A 20,794-nucleotide genomic window follows, 5' to 3' on the forward strand; every position below is an offset into this window, starting at 1 on the left:
AATTAGATCGAGTTGTAATTTATTTATCGTTGTGTCGGCATGAAATGCCTGGTTTGTAATAGGTAGATCCCAACGGCTCCCCCATTCCCCTTTAAGCCTTGTTTGTTTTGTTTGTATGTTGTTTAGATCAATCAACCCACATGCTAAATTACAACTTTGACAAAGTTAGTGTAGTTGCATCTAAAACGACATAGAAATTATTGTCACATGATAGGGTTAAAACAACGTTTGCATTACATACATCGCAGTAGCTATGACCTTGTTTGAAATCCGACACTTGACTTAGTAGAGGCCGTTATTGACGGGCGGGGTTGGGTGTCCTTATGGGCTTCCCAACACGTACCCTCACCCCTTACTCAAGATCTATGGTTTGTGGATCCGTCTAAATACCATTGGATTACGAGAGTCATTCAAATCGAGTGATATAGGGTACAAGTCTTTATCTTTAATCACTCGTAGTCGATTGGCTTTATGCTTTTCGATGAAAGGTGTAAAGTTGACTTGAACGGTTCCAAGTTCCCAAAAAAACTTGGTGGCGACTCTATTATGTCTTAATTCGATTCGAAAGAACCTCGAGTCGATTATGCCTGGTGTGGATCCCGCGGACGCAGTTCCCGAGGGCCTTGTCCACACCTTGACAACAAAAGAATTACAAATTCAGGATGATACACTCTTGTAAAGACGGAAAGTTTTTCAGAAGTAGCATTTTGACCAAATGTTACAAAGCACCTGCTTATTAAACTCTCGGGTCAAAGAATCTTACCTTCTAAATGAGACGCAAAATCTAACCTTGATTTGTAATTTCTTAAGTACTCAGTGAGTCGTCCAGGTGAGAGAGCCCCAGGTTTTCCTTTCTGAATTGTCAAGAGAACCTCTTTGAGAATCAAATTTGCTAAGAAGTCAAATACAAGAAAGCCTGAATTTTCTGCTAAAAAAATACATCAGAATTAGAACGGATCAGCATCGAGATAACCCAAGAAAGTAAGGAACCAACAAAGACATAGTACTCAATATTGATTGAGAAAAAATGACTTCATATGAAGTACAAAATCAAAAATAGCTGAAATGAATAGACTGCATGACTAAGGGTAAAAAACACTGAAAATTTGGAACATTCATACAACACCAACAACTACATCAGTGCCATGAGAGGTCCACACAATGAGTTCATTCAGCCTAAAGAAATTTGAACTTGATGCCCCATACAACAAACAGAAAAAGATTCATACATACAGAACAAATAAACAAACAAATTTGAAGCCCTGGAGGGCAGAGTGAACCCTTTCCCTTAAGCCTTAAAATTCGAATTGACGACCGAAGCTCATTTAATATGTCATGCATGCACATGGTTATTTCATGCGCATACAAGGTTATTTCATGCACATACAAGGTTATTTCATGCACAGATAAGGCAAGTATTAAGAAACCTGAAAATGTGATTAAATTAATTATTGTTTCTCGAAATTTGGTAATTAAACCTAAAATGAAAATAGCCCAACACTAAAATGTGATTAATTTAATCATTGTTTCTCCAAATTTACGACCGTTCTGCGTAATCCAACCTTAAACCCTTTCTCATCCTAAATTTTAGGATACCCGTCCCCTACTTTTTATCCCGTCCTATATTTTAGGATACCCGTCCCCCTTCACTTTTTAATGCACATATAATCTTATTTTATGCACATAAAACCTTATTTCATGCACATAGAACCTTATTCCATGCATGTAGGTGGTTATTTAATGCACATATATTGCTTCTTCATGCACTGATAAGGCTATTGCACCTTAAACCCTTGCCATTATTTTTGGGAAGAAATCAAAGATAAAAAAGACAAAAACTATGCAGATATTCATACTCAGATTACTTTGCTCAAGTCATTATTGCTTGGAGTTTATGATTTTGGTGGAAAATAATCTTTGCCTGACCCAACTCTTATTACTACTGGTTTTTTCTTCAGTACAACAGTGTTTCGCCTCAAATATGTCAATGATTTGAGTGATATTTTCACACACTTAAAAGACAAACGCAAACTGCATGTTATACAAAAACTGCATTTTTTACACAGGAAATGTAAACAATTTCAGCAGCAAGTTGATAAAATCCAGCTTAGTAATAACCCGAAATATAAATTATTTCAGCAACAGGTCGACAAAATCCAGCTTAATTAACGACAAAACATCAACTCCAACGAAAAAAACACAATAAGCGACAAATTGAATAAGAAAAGAAGAACTTGCTATTAATAATCGAATTTTCAAACTATAAATTGTAGAAAAGTGAGGTAATCAAAACTTCAACAATTTCGGAGCATAAAGCTCATCAGCAACAACTAACTGTAAACAAAAATTTATAAAATAAATAATCGAAAGAGATTGTAATGTGAAAAGGAGTTTTATACCAGAAACAGTGGTAAGTGATTTCAGTTGGATTCACTTTTTTGCGCTGCTACCTGCAAATTTCATAAAGAACAATTCATAAATAATCGAAGCTTGAGGACAATTTATACGATCGATAAACTAAAATGAAGAATTTCGTAGGTTAGATTATTGTTTGATTGAGACTGAAACTTAAATTCCACATATATTGAACAATGGAGTAGCTAAAATACGAAAACTTCTGGAAATTCAGTCTCTAATTTCATGATTTCAACCAATGTAGCAAATTTCTCAGCTTCCCCAACCCTAATTTCTCACTTTCCTCAATCTAATTCACAAAACCCCTAATTTCACAACCATAATTCCTCATTATGACTTTAACACATTAATCAAGGACTAAATTCAAGTAATGTAATCGACAACTAAAAAGATTACAAAGAGAAAAAGATATAAACCTTAATTTCGCAAAAATTAATCATCGCTATCGAAAGTTTACCTCATCGAAGTACCACGATCCATTGCTAGAAGAAGCGTGGAAGATTTTGATCGATCGTCGAAGAGTTTGATCGAAATGTTTCTGACGATCGAAGTAGAGAAAGTAGAAGCTCGAATGCATTGAAAGATTTGATAGTCGAAGAGAGAGAAAAAATTGGAGAGAGAAAGGAAATTTCGTAGAATGACCGAATCTTGAATTTGGGGGTGCGACGGTTTTTGACAAAATTGAAATATGTTTAATCACTGTTCATCTCACCGTCAAATTGCAGTTTGTTCTAAGGGTTGTGAGTGGTTCTCATGGTTCTCATTATCTTGTTGGTTCTCATAGGATCCCGAATATATATATATATATATATATATATATATATATATATATATATATATATATATAGGGTTTAGTGAGTATAAATTTATAAGTAATGGTAACTTTAACTTCTCATTCTATTTTAAGTTGAAAATGAACTAAAATGTTATAAGAGGCAATTTAGTACTTTATATTCGACGAGTATTTGTGATATTGACATAGTGTTTTCTGAGTGAATATCATTTGTAGGAGATAATAATATATGGGGAGGATTTGTATGATTAACAATATTGAAAACACCTTTAAATTTTGAGTTTCTAAAACGTTTGTTTGACTAATACTACCACTTCTCCAACAGTAACACTACTTTACGTTATTTTATGTTAAGACTGGTAAAGCAAGGATCAGTTGTTGTATCAATAGGATCTACATTATCATATCATATACGGAGTACTATAAAATGCAATTGTTCCTTCAAAGTACCAATTATATATTGATGAAACAAGTGTGTAATGAGTAATAATGTATGCCGACAATTGCTCTTATTTAGAGTCTACAAAAATGAGTATTATCTTAAAATAATTTCATATATCTAGGTTATAGGTAAAAGATTGATCATATTAATAATTATATACTAATGTTTAGTTCATTTAAAAAATTACACAAATTCTCATTTAAGATGCACACTATCCATCTTAAGCTTAAGACGGGTCAAATATATAATAAATCACATGACAAATTGCCTAGAAAATGTTAAATTATTTGCCTTTATTACCACTATGTGGTAGTCTTTGAACCGTTTCAAGATTTAAGACAGATATTCTATATTAAACAAGACTTACTTTTTCAATCTTAAATACTCCGTAAGTAATCGTACGGTGACACAAATTTTGATCTGGTATACTCCTTCTTTATTAATTTTCACTAGAACGTCCAACGGAAATCAAATAGTTAACTTATCTAAGCAATAAAAATTAGAGTATACTCCGTGTAAGATAATACTTTATTCATTCCACTAGTTTAAAACCCGTACAAAGTTACACGGGTATATACATAGCTATTTAAAATATATATATATATATATATATATATATATATATATATATATATATATATATATTTATATATATATATATATATATATATAGAGAGAGAGAGAGAGAGAGAGTCGAGCTCCGGTGAGAACTCCTAAATATTTTAGGATTGAGGATTAGTGAATACAATATCACAAGTTCTTCAATATAATATCACGAAAAATTTGACCTTTGCCAAAAAAAATTATAATTTTTTTTTTTTGCACAGTGTTTTTTTTTGTGATATTTTATCGAATAACCTCGATATTGTATTGAACAACTTTGTGATATTGTAACGAAATTCTCAATCCTCAAAAAGATAGTGTATCCTCACATGATCCCATTCCTATACATATATATATATATATATATATATATATATATATATATATATATATATATATATATATATATATATATATATATATAGAGAGAGAGAGAGAGAGAGAGAGAGGCGGGATCTCGTGAGTTTGGTTCTTACGGTGAGTTGTGAGTTTGAAAAATTTGGACCATTAGATAGAGTGAAATCAGCGACTAAGATTAATTGACTTAACAAATGAAAACCCTAGCTCCTCTCTCCATAACAGAAAAAAGCCCAAAATTAAATCTACACATTAATCATTCAACGTCATCTCTGTCCTCCAATCTTATTCCTATGGTCGCTCCTTTCTCCATCACCATTGCCGTCCGACCATCTCCATCACCTTCAACGTATACAATGGAATAAGCCCAACAATATTAGTTAGAATCAAAACAAAAAAATCATGGGCCAACCGGCAACCTCCATCTCTCTCTTTCAACCGCGATCAGTCACCGTCAACCACCACGGCACCACCGTCCACCTGACTCTGGCGCTGCGATATCACCACTGCGGAAGGGTCGGGCCAAACACCTGGTCAAGCTGCGGATTTAAGGACGCTATTGAGATACTGTGTGCGGAATCTATTGCATCTGATGATCGTATAACGAGTGATGAATTATTGAAGCAGATTAGAAAGCATTCCTTCAGTGACAGTGATGGGTCTCAAAGATTGGCCTACTATTTTGCTAATGCTCTGGAAGTTCGATTGGCGGGTACTGGCGCACAGATTTATACCTCTCTGAGTTATAAGAGGACGACGGCTGCTGATATGATCAAAGCGTATCAGTTATTCTTTTGTATTTGTCCATTTAAAAGAATATCCATTGAGTGTGCGACTTCCAGTCAGTGGAATGACTGAATCTTGATCCCCACTGTTTTTAATCAGCCAAAACAGTCAGTATGCATTTACAATCCTAATAATATTAAGAATCAACTGTTAGCCTAGAAAGCTTCTGTGGGATGACGGATCTGGTTTAATGATTACTCTTGATCGACTTCAAGTAAACTATAATCTGATCATGTATGAATTCCTTGCATTTTGGAGATTGATTGGTTGATTTATTCCTCTAAGAATATTCATATGGATTAGTTTATTAGGTATTGATTTAATACTAATGATTTAAGATTAAGGACATGGAATTATATACTAGAGACGGATGTGTTGATTTCAATGGGAAGCCGATCCTGAAAAGCAAAACAGGGAATGCTCGGTGGTGCGAAATGTGTTGTTGGTGCACGAATTGAAAGGTGATGAATGTTGAAGGAGCAGGGGAGATGCAGGTATGGCGCGATGTTGATTTTGCGATTGAAGGTTGAAGACGAGATGCAGGCGAGTATGGTGGTGATGAACGATGGGAGTCGCAGAGACTCGTAGATGATTTTGAGAGGGTTGATATGAGAATTTATAGGCTGGATGAAGAATGGGGGAGATGGGTTGATGTTAAATCGTTGGGCGATCGCGTTTTTTTGTTGGCCAATGATGGTTGCTTCTCTGTTTCGACTAAGGATATTCCTGGTTGTAATTATAATTGTGTGTATTTCTCTAAAGCAAAAATGCAAGACCGATATTTAACAACGGAATTCAAACGATTTTTTGCTCGTGTGTTTGATATACAAGACCGGAAGAGGATGAAGATGGTTGATTGCTACCCTTGTCATCGAAAGCTGTTACTTTTTTTTTATCACATGTTATTTTGGTGTTATTGTGTTCTCATAAAAGAGTAAAATTGGTGTCTTTTGTCATTTATTTGGCAGGAATAACATCACAATAACATCAGAATAACAGCACAATAACATGCGGTAAAAAAGAGTAAAAAAATCGAAGTAGTAAAAAAAATCAAAGTGACACCGGAATAACATCACAATAACAGCAGAATAACAGTATAATAACAGCACAGTAACACGTGGTAAAAAAAAGAAGAAGAAAAATCAAAGTCGTAAAAAAAATCAAAGTGGCACCGGAATAACATCACAATAACACCAGAATAACAGCACAATAACATGCGGTAAAAAAAAGAGTAAAAAAATCAAAGTGACACCGGAATAACATCATAATAACAACAGAATAACAGTAGAATAACAGCACAATAACACGTGGTAAAAAGTCGTAAAAAAAATCAAAGTAACAGCAGAATAACATCACAATAACAGCGGAATAACAATAACAGCACAATAACATGTGGTAAAACAAAAGAGAAAAAATCAAAGTCGTAAAAAAAATCAAATTAAAAAAAACCACAATAACAGCATAATAACACGAGGTAAAAAAATAAGAGTAAAAAAAATTTCAAGTAAAAAAAAATCCGGTACAAAAAGAAAAATAAAAAAAGGTAACATAATGAGAAAATTAAAGAAAAACATAAGAGAAAAAAAATCAAAGTGGTAAAAAAAAGCACAATAACAGCATAATAACACGAGGTTAAAAAAAAAAAGAGAAAAAAAGTAAAGTAAAAAAAAAAAAGTAACATTAGAAAAAAGAGAAAATAAGTAAATGACAGTGGTTTTATATGACATGTAAGATTAGATCTTGGTCATTCATCTCTAATATAATCTAGTGGTTGAGATTTCAGAGCACAAACTCACAACTCAACATAAGAAACCAAACTCACAAGATCTTATCTCTCTCTCTCTCTTTCTCTCTCTCTCTCTCTCTCTCTCTCTCTCTCTCTCTCTATATATATATATATATATATATATATATATATATATATATATATATATATATATATATATATATATATATATATATATATATATATATATATATATATATATATATATATACACTACTACAAATCCAGGCAACTACAACGCCCCTTTAACAACGAATATTCACGAAAATCACAATAGACGTTGTAGAATGTATGTCGCGAATTTTACTAAAATCAATTACAACGGGTATGGTTATAAAAACCGTTGTTATTCGTTTTAACAACGGGTCACACATGAACAACCGTTGTTAATAATTTGGCGCAAAATTGGCGCAAAGTTAGTGAAAAGTAATCACAACGGTTATTTTTGAAACCCGTTGTTAAAACTTATTTAACAACGGGTGTTTTTTATAACCGTTGTTAAAACATATTTCACAACGGTTGTTGTTTAATAACCGTTGTCAATACCTTCCATACTATAAACCACACAAACACAAGTCTGCTGCAACCACAAAACACAAACCTTAATACACAAACACAAACCCAAAGAAGAAAAAACACAAACACAAAACACACACTTTCTCATCGTCTCTTTCTCTCTTTCTCATCGTCGCTTTATCTTCTCGCCGTCACTGTTGATTTCATCGTCTCTTTACGTACGTTACGTAATTATCGGGTTTGTTTCATCGTCATTATTTTATTGTTCTAATTATTTCATTTCAATGTATGTGTTTTTATCGACCATTAGGTTCCGTTCAAAGATCTCTGCTAATTATTTCATTTCCATGTATGTGTTTCTAATTATTTCATTTCCATCTTCTTTGGCGTCCTTGATACGGATCGAGCATGTTTTAGCGATTAGGGTTTGGAGAATATATTGAGATAATGGAAATGCATGTTAGTTGAGATAATGCAATGTATTTATACTAATGTGTGGGTTGAGTTGTTTTTTAATTAATATATATGTTAGGAAGTTGTGCCATATATGTTAGGAAGTTGTGCCATAATCAGATCTTGATGATGACTGATAGATCTATGGAGTTGAAAAAATGGAAGCAAATCAAACAAGCATAACTCAACACTTTCAAAATGATCATTTCATTTAATTTTAAACCAAATACATTACAACAATTATCAGAAATCAAAAGATGTATAATAAGCCGGAACAACCCCGGTTAAGCGTAAAAAGCGCTTCTCAACCTGCCACCAATCACGCCACTCTGGTATACCGCTAACTTCCGGGTCATTGGCTTCATATTTTGCAATAACAGATTGAATATATGCAAGGACACGACTTGCATGTGGAGATAAGGTTGGAAGAGTACAACTCAACATATCTCTCGGCGCACCAAGTTGCGAGTAACAGGCCGACGAGGGTATGAAGATGATGATGATGATGATGATGAGGCTTTGTTGACAAGCCGGACTGCTTCACGCCTCTTAATCCAATAATTCCGTTGATGTTCAAGGGATGCTTTGATTAATGGGTGTTGATCGGCGGGAAGCCCGGCGAGAACCTTCCCATCATCTTCAATCGTTTGTGTAAGCCATTCTTCGTTGTTGATAAAATTAGGGTTCATTGCCATGTTGTTTCAATTAATGAATGTTAGTAAAGGATGCTTTAATATGTTAGTAAAGGATGCTTTAATATTTATAGCTAGTAATATTTAATTTTTTTTTTTTATTTTTTAAGAACAAACAACAACGGTTATTTACAAAAAACCCGTTGTTATAACTTTCCCCCCCAAAATTGAGTCACACTTTCCACAACGGGTTTTTATACTTAAAACCGTTGTTAATATTTTTCACAACGGTTTTCTTAAGAAAACCAACCGTTGTTAAAACCTTTTACAACGGACGCTTTAACAACGTCCGCTTCTTTATATAACAACGGTTTTTGACCGTTGTTATAGGTTGTATCTGTAGTAGTGATATATATATATATATATACATATATACATATATATATATATACATATATATATATATACATATATATATATATATATACATAGATTTAGGATCCGGTGAGAACGACCATTCCGTGAGAACGGTGAGAACAAACTAACTTAATTAAAATTTCACGGGTAACTGCCAAAAACAAGAATAAAACCCACTCCCTCACTCAGTTACCCCAACCCACATTTTAATCAAACCCAACATCACCCTCTTCTTTATCACCATCCATCCCATCATCGGTCACCTCGCCGGAGCACAATGAAACCGTCGCCGGCGTAACCTTGTCTCACTCAGATACCTTACGCCATTTCCCCCTCCCTCATCAAAACATAAACACCCTCGTCTTCCCATCATTACCCATTACCATCGCTGCCCACGTCGATCACCAGCAACGCCGGCGAACATTCCTGATGCAGGCACAACTCCGGCACCACCATTGAGTCGATTGATGGTCGAAGTCAATATCAGATGCTGATAGTCGTGCGTCGACTGATGACTGGAGTTTTCTGATGAACAGAACCGGCAATCAATTATGAGCTGTCGTCAAATGAAGATTGGAGTGAGAGAGTTTGGGATTTGAGGTGTAATCTGGAACGTCGTAGATGCTCGATGGTGGTTGATGCCGACAAAGGCTTCAGCTGTGATACCAATCAATGCTCCACTAATTTGATGGTGACGATTCTAATTTGCAAAAAATCGACCTCCAATTCATATTAACTTCAAACAGACATTGAAAGTACGCCGGAGTGACGCCTGTGATGGGAAGTGACTGTCGGATCTACAAATCAATTTCTGCTATCTGGGTGCTATATCGATGTATCTCAAACCGATTTTTATGTACCTGGTAATTAATTTTGTGTATCTACCCATTATTTTAATGTATCTTAAAATAGATACACAAAATCATTAATTAGATACATCAATACATCAACCACATACACTAATTTCATTTAGCACCAACAATGTTACACTGATGAATCTGATATTGGTGACGGAGAAAGCAAAGGTGATGAGTGATGTCGGCGATGCTACATCAATATATAATCCGCTTTTGATTAACCATTGTTGGCGGTTTTTGGGGAGGCCATCGACATTGCCGACACTATTAGGTGTTATCAGTGATGTCGTCGTCGTTAATCTTGGTGGGCCTGGTCGCTGCCGGTGAAGGTTAGTTGTGCTCGTGGCCTTTGTTGGGTAAGGCAGTGTTTGTTGCGTCGATGAAGATGAGGTACTCTGGCAAGTTTGGGTTTAATTACTACTAGTAGCTTTGGCGCGAAATCCCACACCAGTTTCCCTTTTTCTCAATTGAAATTGAATCCCTAAAATATTTGCTTCATTTTCCATACAACTCTACTTTACTAATTGCAACCTAATTCTCCGCAAAATTGCGTCAATCATAACACTCAAATCGATCATCTCCTTCGGTTTCCGATCGGTAATCACTTCTCCTACTTTAGTTCACAATTATTTCAGATTTTCTGATTGATTTATTGTTTTTCATTTGTAACCCTAATTTTTTTTTGTTAAACTAAAGTTTAATTTGTATATAATACTGAATTATTTTAATGTTAATATACTTGGATGATTGATTTCATGCCCAGGCTGCTTTACAATTGCATAGAACACAGCTATTGAATAGTGTTCTGCGATTTACCCGTGTTGGGGGGGTTTCAATGGCTTCCGGTATCGAAAACGGTTCGAATGGAATTGCGAATGAGGAAATTGAGAAGTGATTATCGTTAGTTTGGATGATCCTGGAAAGTTATAAAAGGGTGAAGATAAGAGAGAATGTCAGTTTGGGTTTTAATTTTGGGAGCCGTACAACACGTGTGATTAATTAAGTTGGTATATTTAGTTCGTTCTCACCGTTTGCACCGAATGTTCGTTCTCACCTGATCCCACCTCTATATACATATGTATATATATATATATATATATATATATATATATATATATATATATATATATATATATATATATATATATACATATATATACATATATATATATCAACATTAGTTTAAATTTGGTTTCTAAGAGAAATAGCAATAGAAGAACTTTATATTAAGTTCTTCGTATGCCATATCATATTCTATTAGTTCCAATGTTTAAGAACTTTTGCCCACAATAGATAACATTTGTATAAAATTCTTGAATAAAAAATATAAAATAAGTAATTGGTCTTCCACATTTTTCAAAGTATGGTTATTGGTTCTCAAATTCCCATGTATGAACAATCAAGTTCTTATTTTGGAACTCAATTCTTAAAATTAAGAACAACATTTTACTTGCAATAGAAGAATTTTTTATTTTGGGTTGTTAGTGATCACCCCAAGACTAACAACCACTATTGTTATTGCTCTAACATTATATTAGTACGGAGTATAACATTGCTTACATGTGTGCCTTGCAAAGCTAAAGATCCAATTGTTATTTTTATTGATTTAATAATAAATTTATTGGTACTCCCGCCCGTTTTTGTTTACATGATATTTTTGTTTTTTGAGGCGATCCTTTGATTTTAATTTTTCAAAAATATTATAGTCCAAAAATTACACCATTATATTCCTTATTGAAAGACCTTTCATATGACCTATGAGTATACATTTACGAGATTAAAGAGAGTAGAGAGTGCATCAAAAAGTAAAAATGACATATATAAAAAAACGGAAATTTCCCACGGTACTCCTGCTTTTAAGAACCTGCTCATGGTATTACCAGAACGTTAAATTTTGATGATGTGCCAATAATTAGTGAAATAAAATGTAATGAGGTAATAATATAAAATAAAAATAAAAGTTTGAACATTCCCATAGTACCCTTGTGCTTTTTACATTCTTTCCTACATATCCTTAAGTAACAATTTTTCCACGGTACCCTTGGGTTTATACAATTTTCCCACTTTACTCTTGATTTAAGTAATGCAATAGCTTGATAAGGTGGTCATTTTGCTATCATTAAATTTATTATCTCGATTTACTCTTACTCAACATCAACATGTACATAATCAATGATGTTAAATATAAGAGCTTCGACAAAATTTACATCTTTGTCTTCTTTCTTTTAGCTAACATAAGCTTGGACATTTGCATGATTCTTTTACTGAGTTAACTTAGCTTAATAAGCCAGAATTTAGTTCTATATAAACTCTTCTTAAGTCCATAACCTTGTATAAAATTTAAGTGCTTATAGCTTTTTTTACTTCCCATGCGATTTAGGAGTGGCTACCCACATAGCTTTATGACCTAGTGTAGTCGAATATCTTCTTGGCTCCATGGTCCTTCACCGCTAATTCGGTACATCTCATCTCAATATTAATAAGAAAATAAGAAAATTGCCTTTGCTCTTCATTACTCCCTCCATGAAAAATGATGCTTTGTTCATTCAGCTTAATCAAATCAGCTAATCATTCTCACAACTTAAATCAGCTGAACACCCGTCTGCATATGAGCATAGCACTATAGCATTGAGGAGAAACTACCTAAAAAGTATAAATTCCTCTACGCCCTCTACGCCAATGTCTGCATACTTCCAAATCTAATGCACATAAGGATAAACAATAAGAGCATGAGATTGGTCTCCATCTCCACATAAAACGTACAGCATGTTGGGTCGATGGCACGCACTCTCTTATGAGAATCAAACTATATCTACTTGAATGCCAAATATGAAGCTCGGGCCATACTTGATTTATACATTAATTACGGAGTACTAAGAAGCTTAAACTTTAAGGATAAAGAATATAATCAGCACGTATCTGATTGCATGACGTACATGAATCAAAATAAAATAAGCTAAACCTCAAATGATTTTACCGTCAAAATCATATCTAAACATCAATGGAAGAATAAACTAAAATTCATTAGATTTTACATAGAGACTATATTTTGAGGTTCAACATAATGGTTCATGTGTCTTCCTTTTTCCTTGTTGTCTCGAATACAGTCCTTAGGGAAAGCAAAAATGTAATCTCAATAATTAGCAATAATAAGGATTGTGACAATCATGCGATCTAAGTGGCTGCTTCAAAAAAGAATTATTTTCAATAAATTATCTTAAAATAGAAGCTCGACCATAAAAAAACTAATCAAATTTACAAATTACCTAATAAAGTGGTGCTCCATCGTATAAGAAAGTTATTGATAGCAGTTATGTTGTAACCTTTTTTTTTCAAAAAAAGAAACATAGACATAAGAAGAATGATTTCAAAACTGGCGTTGATCTAACAATAAGGTTCGATCGAGCATAATAATGGGGATGACTAAAAAAGCCACCTCCATACATATAATTGTACATAGGATATGAAAATGGAAACCTAAAGAAACATAAATTAATATCACCGAAACCTAAGAACATAGAAAAGTTACCTTAAGTTGTCATGAAATCAAAAAAATGACACCATAATAAATTCCATCTACAAAACTTGAAAGACATATACAACAGGACGCCGGTATATAAATCTTGGAATAAAAAGTGTGAACTGAAACGAAGATAGATTGGCAAAAATACCCCAAACATTGTTATTCTGAAACCGGATCAACAAAAACCAATAATCATGAATTTGAAAGAATAAGGAGATACTCATGTACAACAATCACAATACATAAGAATAATTAGACCAACTAATTGCAGATATAATCGTATACAGCATATACAGAGTATAAAAGATTAATGCCAATTAATATAATCATCCATTATTCTTTCTTGTATATAATCTAAACATATTTCACTCAATTAGCTACATTTAGCTCATTCAAAGCACGTGCAAAGTTGTATGAGAAATGGATTAAAATAGTAGGGGTAATACTAATAATCCTCTCTAATGTAGTAATGTCACCCATTTTTAGTTGCCAAGAACGTAGTGAATATTCACATTAGCATTGTATGTTTGAAATATTTTCAGATTGGCATGGCATTTATATGGAGTTCGTCTTTTAATTACAATCCGCGTTGAATTTTGGGCAATAAAGGTAAAACTAAAATAAATTGAGGGATGAAGTTTGAATTCCACACCAAATTAGGGAATTTTAAAGAAAAATATTTAGAGGAGAAATTTTTTGAATGTAATTGATTTGCAACTTTAAACGGAACTAATACTTCAAAATAATAAAGTGAGTAAGGAAATCAGTTTGAAATTTCCATTAAAGTGATTGCCGTATCGGGGTGTGATGAAGATGATATGAACAATTATCTTGCCTAACGAAACAATTAGGCAAATCAACAATTAGTCGCACAACTTAACTAATAACCCTAAAATTAAATTAAAGAACAAGATGAATGTGTCACAGTGGTAATAGTGAGGGTACACAAATCAAGAGGTCATGGGACAGCAGTCCAGACTATCATAGGGTGCCTATAGTTGCGTGGGACAAGGTTACCATGACAAAACAGGAAGGAGGGCTTGGCATTAAGAAAGCTGAAGTATGGAACATTGCAACTGTTGGTAAATTGGTTGATTGGATCTATATAAAGTCAGATAGGCTCTGGATCAGATGGGTGCATGATGTTTACTTGAAAGAATTTGGTGCATGATGTTTACTTGAAAGATAAAGACTGGCATGACTATGTCCCTAATTCTGATGCAACATGGGTCTGGAAACAAATCTGCAAAGTCAAGGAAAAATTGAAAGGCGGGTTTGTGGATGGTGTTTGGCTCTCTCATCCTAAGGGATATTCCATTAGAAGAGGCTATGAATGGCTCAAACCTGTCCAAGCTCCTCAACCATGGCAGTCCATTGTGTGGAACAACTGGAACATTCCCAATCATTCTCTAATTTCCTGGTTAATGCTGCAGGGGGGATGAATACGAAGGCAAAGCTGCATAATTTTGGATACTGTTCTGATGACAGGTGTATTCTCTGTGAAAGTATGCCTGAAACCATTGATCACTTGTTCTCTAGCTGTGTTTACAGCTGCAAAGTCAAGCATATTCTTGAGAATTGGATTGGAACTAATTTGCTTACTGTCAGTCACTTGGCTGTAAGTGTTACTAACTCTGTCCAGTGGAAAGCTATGGCCGTTATTCTGAATGCATATCATTATGCTATATGGGCTCAAAGGAACAATGCTCGTGTAAACTATTGTCTCCTCAGACCTGAGGGAGTAGTGAAACATATAGAAGAAGCTGTACGGGGAAGGATCAAGGTCAAGCTTGGTCAGGAGCTAGCTATGGCTATGATAGATTGTCTGAAATTCTTAGGAATTTAGTCTGCTTTTAAGCTGTTTATGTGATAAGTGATAGCAGTCTAATAAGTTGTCATATACGCTGTAATTGATAAGGTTCTTTGATATATAATATATATACTCACATTTCACCAAAAAAAAACCCTAAAATTAAAGATAACAGGAAATTATTTACCTCTTTAATTTTAATTTTTGATCTATAGTACCATGTTGATAAATGCTTCATCAAACGATAAATCTTGGAAGCACGTGAAAGGTTTAGATGATGGAGATATGGAATAATATAAAGAGAAGTAGCAAGAAGAACTGAATGATATGAGGGAGAAGGAGAACATCGATCGCAAGAATAAAAAAATACTTAAGCGTCGGAGTTCAATTAGGGTTAAGGGGAAGGTTGATTGAGCGGGAATTTTTTCCTTGTGAGCGTTACACGTGTATTAGGATGATGTCACTGGTTTTTGTTTTATAAGTTCAATTAGTCTCCCTTGTGACGGACGCTATCCGTCACAAGGTGAAGACGAGCCAAATCAATACCATATTGACTAATATGGATACTAGTGGGGCATGTGTAAGTATTATTTTATTTATAGGCGTCTTGAAAAAGCAAAAAAAAAAAAAATACTAAACAATTGGGGAGCTCCCAATATTCCGGCTGATGGAGAGGAATAATTGTACTACTTCACCCTCTCTCATCACTCTCACATCACTTTCTCAATTTTTTTATCACTTTCTCATCACTCTCACTCTCTCATCAACATTAACCGCCATTTTAAAACTTCCATCAACATATTCATCAACTTTGCAATCTCCGTCATTAGCTTCATCTCTTCAAAATTTCAACAAACTGTGGTAACATCTGATTTAGCTTCCTCAACAAAGTTGGAAAAAAAAAACAAATGGCTAAGAGGACATCCCCAAAGAAAAATATGCAAGGTATTGTTGAGCTTGTTGATTTTTTTTATTGTGTTCATTTTTGTTTGGTAATTTATAGTAAAAATGGGTGACATTATTCAAATAAATCTTTGAAAAACCGGTGAGTTTATGTTGGTTTGTTGGTGGGTGTTGCATGAATGAGTAGATTTAATAAATGTAATTTTTTTTGTGTTGATTAAATAAATTAATTGAGCTATTGCTGCATGAATAGCTAAAAACAAAGGGAAAGGGAAGCAGGCGGTGGAGAAGGGTACAGAGAAGGTGAAAGGGAAGGTGACATTTGCTGATTCGGAAGTGGGGACGGAAGAAGGTGAAGGAAGTGATAGGTCAAATGCAATTTCAGAGGAGACGGAAGACAGTGGTGAGGAGGGAAGGGAAGAAAGTAGTGAAGAGGAGAAGGACGTGTCAGAATCCAAGTTTTATTTGTCAAAAATCTTAGCAGCTTTTGTTGGTTAATAATAGATTTATTTGTGGTGTACTACTAATGCGTTTTCGTTGTCATATAGTAGCGCTTAACGCCGTCGTTAGCTGCTAGCACAAAAAAGAAGAGCAAGAGACTGATATGCACGGAAGAGGTATGACTGTAATTTGGAATATATTTTTGCCATAATTAACCTGAGAAAAATGTAACCACTTAGTGCTGATAATATGACCACATTTGTTGAGAAATGTACCTACGTTTGAGTATATTGCTATTTATACTTATGTTTATTTGGGTTTAAAATGAATCTTAACACGTTAACAGAAATGACTAAACATGGTGACATATACGTGTGTTGAAAATGTGACCAACTGAGCGAAAAATATACCTACGTTTAAGTATGTTGCTCATTATAGAAATGTTTATTAGGGTTTAAAACGAATTCTAACATGATAACATAAATAAGTAAACATGGTGACATATATTTTAGAGTTGAATATGTGACAACCTTAGTTCAAAAATATACCTATTTTTGAGTGTGTTGTAATTTATATTTATGTTTATTTGGGTTTAAAATGAATCTTAACATGTAAACATAAATGACTCAAGATGGTGAGAGATGTGTTAGTTTTGAAAATGTGACTGCCTTAGTTGGGAAATGTATCTATGTTTGAGTGTCTTACTCATATAGAAATATTTATTTCAGTTTAAAATGAATCTTAACATGTGTGTTAGCGTTGAATATGTGACTACCTTAGTTGAAAAAATGTACCTAATGATAGCATATGTAACCATTACACTATATGTTTGTTTGGATTTGAATGAATGTTATAGTGATAACATCTAAGAATAAACATGGAGACATATGGTTTGTGTTAAAAATGTGATCATCTTAGTTTCGAAATGTAACCTTATTTTAAATATTCTCATAGTAATGAGGTTAGCTTAAGGTGGTCACTTGTTTTCATAAAACAAGGTGGTATATTTAATTGTAGTGAAATGTGACCATCTTAGGTAGTAAATGTGACCATCCTATGTAGTTAATGTACAATAGTTGAAAGTTGAAATAAATCTTAACATGTGATCATATTAGACAAGACATGGTGACATTGTTGGGGCTGGTGTCCTTAACAGTTAGTGCAAGGACTTATAAATCTCTAAAAGGATCAAAGGGCATACTTTTGGTATTATTATCAGTTGATCCACGTTTATCAATAACGGTTGGCTTGCTAGATAAGTTTGACGTTATTGTCATACAGATGGCGGTGATCAACTGGTCCCTAAAAGTCACACCTATAGGATACGTTTGAGAGATGTGACAAAGATGAAAATACAAATGTTGATGCCAAATTTGACTAACCAGTTAGTCGGAGTTATTGACTAGTAATTAGTCAAACGCGATGTTGAGACAATTATTTAATACGGATTAAATAATAATGGCTAAGGCGAATTAAGCAGTTAATTCGTAAATTGAATATAAACGATTTATATTTAATTAATGTATATTGAATAAATTATACAATATCGTCTTTGTCGGACATGCATTAATAATTCAACTAACCCGTGTTATTAGTTGATATTTTAATAGCCGATAACCGATGACGATTTATAATAAAAACCGCGTCATATACATTTTAGCGAGACGAGTCGGATCAGTCGGATCACGAGTTAAATGAGGAGAAAGTGGAAAGCCCACTCCCTCCTCTAGTGACCCGCGGACCGAGGCCATCAAAAGGAGAGGTTTCCTCTCCTTTGAAACCTAATTCATTTTTGATAAAAATTAGGGTTTCAGTGCAACTTTCTCTGAAATTCCTAGATCTCACATCGTAAAAACCTCACAAGAGCTTTCTCAATATTGCAAGTCAATTAGAAAACATTTCTAGCACAAGGGCATAGTCTCAGACGGTCTTGGGTGCAACAATTAGGAGGAAATCTCTGTTGATTTATGTTCTTTACGCCGCACTACAAAGGACCCGAGGTTGATTCTTTATCTTTGTCGTTTCTGTATTGTATTTCGTTTATGACCATATTTCACATGTTAAATTTACGTTATAGTCCTAAATTTAAAGGGTCTTATACGGATATTACCCCACAAGTGGTATCAGAGCGAGGCCACGTAAATTTTCTTTGTGATTTTTCATAAAACGATTTTGAAACGATTGTATTTGTCTCGAAAACCGTGCCTTGTATACACGGCAGAAATTTTTTTTACCGTGACATGTTTACACGGTTGATTCATCTTGTTTTCGATTTGTTTTTATGCATATTGTTGTTTTATACGGAGATTATAACAATATGTCACGTTTTGTCAGATTGTAAAATTGTTTTTATGCGTATTTGATCAAAATTGCTTTTGTTTTGTTTCGGCAAAACAGTTTTTTCGAGGGTTTTGTTTTTCCAGAAATTTTTGTTCTCGATCGAGCATGTTTTTTAATCGATCGAGAGTTTTTTCTGTCTTGAATTTTACTCGATCGAGTCCTTGATGCACTCGATCGACCACTTTTAAAACCCTGACTGCTCGATCGAGACCTCCTTGTACTCGATCGAACAGTTTTGCTAATAAAAGTACTCGATCGACCTCCAGTTTAGTCGATCGAGCACTTTCTGTTTGGCAAATCCTCTCGATCGACTAGCAGTTCAGTCGATCGAGCTCTTTTATTCCTCGGTCGAGCACTTATGTCCCTGGATCGAGTGTTTTTTGGTTTGGCAGCTTTGAAAATTTATTCTTTTGTTTTAAATTTTCTTTTGGCCTTAATATGTACTTTATACGGATATTGTACACTCGCTATGATTGTGAAACGGTTCACACACGTACCATTGAGTTATTTTAAAGCGTATTTAAAGTAACGGATTGTAATAGATTAAAATTAAATTGATAGAAGCGGTTTTATCACATAAATTTTAATCGGTAAAAGGTGGTTTGGATAAATTTAACATAATTACGGAATTATGTCACGATTAAATTTGTTTTAGTTGATGCATTTTCTTTTATCGTTGATTTGAATGCCGTGAATCCTTTATATTACGTATTTATTTATTTTACAAACGGTTGTAACTTAGTGTGGCCTTAGTAGAACGTGTTACCGTAATGATGGAACACGGTCTTGGTTGTATTTTGAGATCTCGTATCTCCGTTTTGGATTTTTCACTTGTAATTACAGTTTTTAATTAGAATGTAAATAGGTTTATATTTTGTAATTTTAATTGTAATTTTTGAGAAGACCAAAGATGGAGACCGGATGCTCACTCCCGCTACATGGATCAAGATGGAACATCAAGACAAGCTTCTCGGGTCCAACGGTGGATTCCAAAGTTGTTTTATGTTCTTTTTATTAGGATAGGCCACACTAGGAATTTTTATTTACGTATTGCATTCTTTTATTTATTTTTCGCAACGATAATATGCATCATTTTCCGCCTAAAAACCAAACCACCTATTTATTGCATGAAAACTGACACATATAGAGGTCACGAGTTAGTTTTCTTTGACATTCTCATGTCACACGTTTTTTAAGCCATCACCCAAATTAATTCATTCACGCAGACGCTAGTTATTCGTTCACTTAATATGAATTATAATTTAGTTGATGGGATCTTCCTCGTATAAACAAAAATTGAGAACGGTCTTTATAGGTCAAACTCCAATGAGTCCCTTTTTCGTCGGTAGGCATAATATGACCCCTTCTACGTCGGGTAAGTTGGAACCGATTGACCTATTTTATCTCAACACTATGGTCACTCGTACGATCCTGTGACTATGGTGGACTATAGATAGGATTTACGGAAATCTATCGACCAAGAGTTCTTACGGAAGAATTAGCTAAACAGTTGGCTTATCAATTTACAGAAATTGAGTCTTGGGATCACTTGTATCATTCTTGAGGGAGATCAATTATGCAAGTGCGAGAGTCTACACGTTAAAATGAAGTTTTAAATAGACTTAAATCACCTCGATGAGTTGCTTATTTCGTTTTTGTTTTTCTTTCTTTTTCAGTGTAGATCACGAACTTTTAAACTGCTAATAACAAATGGTGGTTC

Source organism: Silene latifolia, chromosome 9 (assembly GCF_048544455.1).
Source record: "Silene latifolia isolate original U9 population chromosome 9, ASM4854445v1, whole genome shotgun sequence".
In the NCBI taxonomy this organism is placed as follows: domain Eukaryota; kingdom Viridiplantae; phylum Streptophyta; class Magnoliopsida; order Caryophyllales; family Caryophyllaceae; genus Silene; species Silene latifolia.